The sequence below is a fragment of the Melospiza georgiana genome, chromosome 2 (assembly GCF_028018845.1).
Source record: "Melospiza georgiana isolate bMelGeo1 chromosome 2, bMelGeo1.pri, whole genome shotgun sequence".
Taxonomy (NCBI): domain Eukaryota; kingdom Metazoa; phylum Chordata; class Aves; order Passeriformes; family Passerellidae; genus Melospiza; species Melospiza georgiana.
The window spans coordinates 100,642,329-100,648,328 of record NC_080431.1 but is presented as its reverse complement, the minus strand read 5'-3'; the positions used below and the strand labels follow the sequence as shown (position 1 = coordinate 100,648,328).

Genomic DNA, 6,000 nt, shown 5'->3' with positions numbered 1-6,000 from the left:
ACTTGCCCTTAATGTAAATGGGAAACGGAATTTGACTTCCTGCTCTTGTCATGATGTAATTTTCCCTTTAATCTGACATGAGGAAATCGGTGCTTCTGGAGACGGGATATCGCCACTTTACCGGGCGGCTGTCGAGCGTTCCTGCATGGCTCTGATGCTGCCGTAATTTCAGATTTACATATCCTTGCCTGGGAGCCTGCTAAGCTTCGAGCAGACCCGGAGCAGTTACATGAGAATGGGAATAATCTCTTACACCGCAAATTGACTTCCCTCTTTGTAGCCCTAGACACTGTTTCCAGCTGCTTTCAGTCTTTTAAACCCTTGAAAGCTTTCCTAATCCGCGTGTAGGCAGCAGCCTTTATGTGCTCGGCCGCCCTCCCCTTCCCCGTGATTGGCGAGGCCATTCCACAGCCAACTGCTCCATCCCTGGGCTGCGTTTGAAACCAGAGCCGGCCGGACAGTTCCTCCCCGCCGCCGACTTTTCATAGGCTGGGCAAGGAAGGTTGGGAAACTTGACATTGTCTCAGGGCTCCCCCCTAGCCAGGAATAAAAAGTGTGTGTGTGTGGGGGGAATAATAGACAGGAAAGAGGAGGGAGGGAAACTTGCTTGCGGTGGGAAACTTGATGGATTTGTGCCCTGCCGACAGCAGCGCGGAGTGAGCAGCCCTGGCCGGCTGGATGGATGATGGGAATCTCACCATGAGGCAGGTAAGGAGCCACTCACTGCCCGCCGGCTCCGGCCACCTCCGCTCCCGACCTCTGCCGAATCCGCTGCTTTCCCCGCTCTTTATTCTCTTCTTATAATTGTAAGTTTCCATGTGGGGGAAAAAAAATAATTCTTTCCCCCCCCAGCTCCCTGGGGAGGCATCCCTGCCTCCCCGATTCCCCCGGTGGGCAGGGAAGGGATGCCAGGCAAGTCATGGTGCGTTCCGGACTCGCAGGGAGCATGGAAGCGGTTTGCGAGCTGTGTAAATCAATTCCAGTTTGCCATGGTCTAAGGGCATTGTGTAGGCTGTCTCGCAGCCCTGCTTGTGACATGCGAAAGAGCTTGCTGTGTTATAAGCCTAAATATGCCAATAATTCAGCCCAAGGATAATTTATTAAACAGCTCTGCGTGAGTTCCTTGCCTGCCAGTCCTTTAATCTTCTGATTGTTTTAAAACGTAGTAGTTTCAAGCTGTCTTGCAGCTTCACAGAAGTACTTTGAGATGGGTTTTCTAGGGATTTTTTTTTAAAGATTATTCAAATTAGGGGTTTTTTCAAGACTTCTATTCACCTGAGGAGACAAAAGGAGCTTTTATTTTCATTCTCGCAGTTATAAAGCACAGTGGCAAAATGTTTTTGATTCTTGTTTTTCATAGTTTTACAGCCACAATGTACACTTACAAGAGCCTTGTGGGAGGAAGAACAACTGGCTGTATCATTCAAAGATCTGTCCCAGTTTAAAAAGCTAGTTTACTTCCTAAACTTGCTCATAATATGGGGGTTTTTTTGGGTGGGCAATGCGTTAAGAGGTAATACAAGTTATCTAGGTTTTCTATGTGGGTGTCATTCATTCAGTTCTCAGGGGGACTTTTATAGTACATGTCCAGGAAATGCATGTGTGAGGATTTTGCACCTGTAGTGCAAATGGAACATTTGTTTTACACTCACTTTCTGAAACCATGGTGGGAAATCCCAGCTTCCTTGCCAGTTTTCTCTAAGTTACAGGAGGTGAGGAAGGGTGAAGAAAAACGCAGGTGATAGAAGAAGAAAGGTATTTCTTGCTCCCACTAGCAAAATCACCACTCTTTAAAGAGAGAGAAATTCTTGTCCTTGCAAAGCACAATGAAGGGCATTTTATATACCCAGGCTGGTCAGCTGGACGCACGTAGTCATCAAAAATCATTATCACCACAAGAGGGTACTTTGGCACAGGGGGTTACCAACGAGGAGCGCAAAAGAAGCAAAAATGTTACAGGACGGCAATAATAAAGTGTAAAATGCTCTGCGAAACGTGCACTTTCCTGAAATATTTCCACCTAAAGAACAGGCTTCAGGGATGATGAAGATTCGTAAGCGGTGGGTTAAAAGAGCAAGGCGAGTGAGCCTAACAGAGCATGGGGGCGGAGGGGGAGCGCTGGGGCACACGCGCACCCTGCGGAGGAGGAGGAGGAGGGATGGGCAGACATTCCATCCGGGGAAGGGGCAGGCACAGGCGGGCCGGTTCTCGCCCGGGGTGCGCGCTCCCGCCGCGCTCTCGGGGGCGCGCCCGCCGGGCCGGGCCTGTTCCACACCTGCCCCAGCGCCGCTGCTCTCTCCGTGCCGAGGGAACGCTTTGGGAATGTCCCTCTGCCTTCCCTTGGCTCGCTGTGCGCAGAAATCTCCAGTTTGGCCGGGAAATTGCGTGGGCACTGCTGGGGCCCGAGGGCACAGCCCAGGGAGCTGGGGGCCAGGGTGGTGCTGGGCTGCTGTGTGCATCAGCCCCTGTTTCTGCGGGAGGTGAAGGTTGTCATGGGCCATGAAGTGACCATATAAAGGGTTTAGGAAATCCATTACAGCAGACACCTAGAAACTGGAGTCATGTGAAGCTGGAGCCCTCATCGCTGCTTCTAGTTGGAAATTGTTAAGGGAAAGTTATGGGTGACTTTTCCATGGTCCTCCTATTCAGAGCAACAGAGAGCTCTTTCTTACCTTCTCTGCCACCTTATAATCCTCTCTCCCTACCTGTCCTGTTGCTTTCTCTGCCCTTCCCTGGTGATCCTTTCCTCATCCTTGCACCAGCTGGGGGGGAGTGGGTTAACTCCTTCCTTTTCACAGGCTTTGGGAGTGAATGCTCCCACTTTGAGAGGCTCTTGGTAGGAGCTATAGCTCAATTTGGTGTTGCAGAGCTAACCAACAAGGACATAGGCATATGGCAATGTACTGCAGGTGTTGGAATGAAACCATGTACTATGCTGATGACTGATCTGACCCAAGGGCAACCCACAGCTGCTGAATAATAGCACATAGAAAGAAAAATGCACTAATTTCCCTAATAGAAGTGGAGGAATTACTGTAGAAATTTAATATGCAGCCTGTTGATAAGATTCAACCTACTTTACTACTGTGCCAGTCCAATAGTCTCCTGCAGGTCACAGGGGTTGGTGTAAATACTGAGCTGAGACTTGTAAATGAGAGAGTATAAAGAAGCAGTCATTTGTAGCTGATCACTGAAAACCTCAGCAAGAGCTGTCTTCTTGCTGTCTCATAGAATAACCTCAAACCAATCTTATTTGTTGGACAAATAAGGTCCAACAACAAAAAAGGAACATTTCTATCCCATCTGGGAAACTACACTGATCACACTGTATCAGTGAAAATTTAAACATCCACAGGAAATATACTAATTTATACCCATTTGTATGTGCTGTAAGACTAATGTTAGGAAGCAGAAGTGCAATTTTAAAGGTATCTTACATGTAGTTCTTTTTTTTTTTTTTTTTTTTTTTTTTTTTTTTTTTTTTTTGCAACTAACAGACAAGAAAAAAGCTTTCACAAGTAACACTTTTACACTTTTTTTTTTTTTCTTTGCAGAGTACTGAGTTCAGTTTGTTATTTATAAAGTAAGGAAATTTGCAAGTGATGGAAGCTCCTAAAGAGGTGCTTAGCCTTCATGAAGGTGGAGTTTTTGTGAGGGTGGACACAGTTATAAGGCTGGATTCCCTGAGTTTGCCACAGAACTGGAGAGGGCACTGTGGGCTCTGTTTTGTTTCCTAAGCCTACTTCACAGAAAATCAAATGTTTGATGAATTTTAATACTTCATTTTCATTCCCTTTCAACCACAATATATCCCTGAAGTGCAGCTCAAAGGAGTGTCATTGACAAAAAACGCAGCTCCTTATTTTGGCCTCTTCCTATTGAAGTACCATTGACTTTGATCGAGGCAGGCTTGAGCCCTTTGTCACATAAAGAGGTTCAACTAAACAACTCTTAACTGACAGACCACCTGAAAACGAAAAACTGTGTTTCTAAGATACATAAAACCATTACAATCACTTATCGTGTCTGCAGTCATATGGCTTTTAGTGTGCATATAATTCACCAAGTGAACAAAGGCTGTATACAATTTCGGTGCAAAACATATGCAAAATTCAAAATCACCCCCCTTCCTTTCAGCTGTTTAAGTTTTTAGCATGTGTTTCTTATTTCCTATTTTCTTTTGCATACCTTTTAAAATTCCTAATGCGTTCTTCTGTAGAAAAGTTGTATTTTTATCCTGAAGTTCTGTAATCCTTTGCCTTATCTTAAAGAGTTCATCCTGGGATGTTTTGTTGTTTGTTAGGCCTGTAAGGGAAGAAAGAGCATCTTAAAGAATGCTGCCCTTTTTTGTGAGTGTACCATGCAGAATAAAGAAAACAGGTGTACAGAGTCTGCAGGCTGGGAGTGTATCAGTTAATTAGTGACTGGACTTTGCTGGGTAGGAAACCTGGTGAGGATTTTTGTGTGTGTGCGTGTGTGTTGTCTGCTCCCTTTGATCACTTGTGTGGTAAATAGACATGCAGGGTAGCTATAGCAACATGTGCTGTAGGTTGGTGGGAACAGAGGGGATGGGTTCCCCTGACAAAGGGTAGTTTGTTAGAGTGGTTGGTTCTGATTAGAAAAAGGTGGCACCAATCAGGGCATTTAAAAACATCAGCTCTGCAAAACGCAAATGAATGTTATCAGTTTCAAAGTAATGCTTGTTTCTGTAGCTCTGCAAGAGTAGATCGTGTGCAAGATTGAGGAAGGGGGAGGGATAATAAAAAGCAGAGCATAACCCATTTACACTTTTGAATGTAAAAATATTCGTGCTGGATGTGCTTTTTCCTGTGGTGCTGCACTGTCTATGCAGTTTGCAAAAGAAGCATTTGCAAGAGCCAAATTCCCGTAGATGATGATACAAGTAGTTGTGTTTTTAAGATATGGCTTCAGGAGGCACTGATGATAGTGTGATGTTAAGTCATACATCTGATCCATTACCTTTCGCTGATTTGTAAGAGTTTTGTGTGCGATTTGCGATCCCAGGATCCTGTTCCTATTTCAGCAGCCTACCTGTAGAGGTCAGACTTGAAGCTCTCAAAATCTTCCCGTGATAGAATTTCAACCTAAAGTTGCAAATATACGTATCCATAGCCACTTTCCTCATTAACTTTATGAGGAATACTTTTAAAATAATGTTGGTTTTCCAGTGTCAGGTTATTAAGTAACACCACGTTCTGCATTGATGGAAGCCTGAAATACATCAAAATTCAGCTTCATTTCACATCTTGAACAGAGCCCAACCTAAAGCTTTTATTAGTGCCTGAATTATTTAGATGCGTATCTGTGTCTCCATGATCCCCACCAGGGCTCCCACCTTCGATGAGCTCTGTCTCCAGCTCCCTCCCTCTGGCTGCCCAGCCCTCTGCTGCGCTGGCTGCCGCCTCCCCACCGCTGCCTGCTCTCAGGGCTTCCCCCCTGGCAGGGGACGGGGAAGCAGGCAGTGCCACAGAGGGGCTCAGCAGCTTCTGAGCACTGCAAAAAAGTTGTCAGACCTCAGAGTCCCTCCACAGAGTAGCACGAGAGGTAAGGGGTCTGCTGGAGCCCGGGCTCGAGGAAAGTGAAATGCTGGGATCCAGGAGCTCGCGGTGGTGAATGCTCAGGGAATCTGCTGAGGCTCCAAAATTGCTTCAGCATTTGGAGAAACCGTTTAATTTGTCTGTGGGTGAAGACTGAGTGGAGGGAAAGGAGCAGACAAGTATTCACACACAGTTGTATTAATTGCCTTTTGGATGTGTGCTGGAGTTTTGTTTGAAGTGAATTTCAGACTTCATAGGGTATTTCATTCTTTAGCCTGTTTTTGGTTCAAAGTCTTTATTACAGTCGTGCAGCTTTAGAGCTTGTAATGCTTTAGCAAGCTGTAAGGAATTACTGCATATCCCTGAGATCCCTGACTTGCCGTGCAGAATCCAGCCTGTCTGAAAGCTGGGAAAAGCGCTAAAGGGTGGGAAGCTGATTTTG

General features: G+C 45.8%; 1 protein-coding gene across 1 annotated transcript in view; it reads left to right on the top strand.

Annotated features, from left to right (window-relative positions):
- The first annotated feature begins 554 nt into the window (after positions 1-554).
- Positions 555-6,000, top strand: part of MID1 (midline 1) — a 140,274-nt gene continuing 134,828 nt past the window's right edge. Inside the window, exon 1 of the mRNA XM_058045252.1 lies at positions 555-708. The gene's annotated coding sequence lies outside the window, so the exon portion shown is untranslated. The remainder of the gene's footprint in view (positions 709-6,000) is intronic.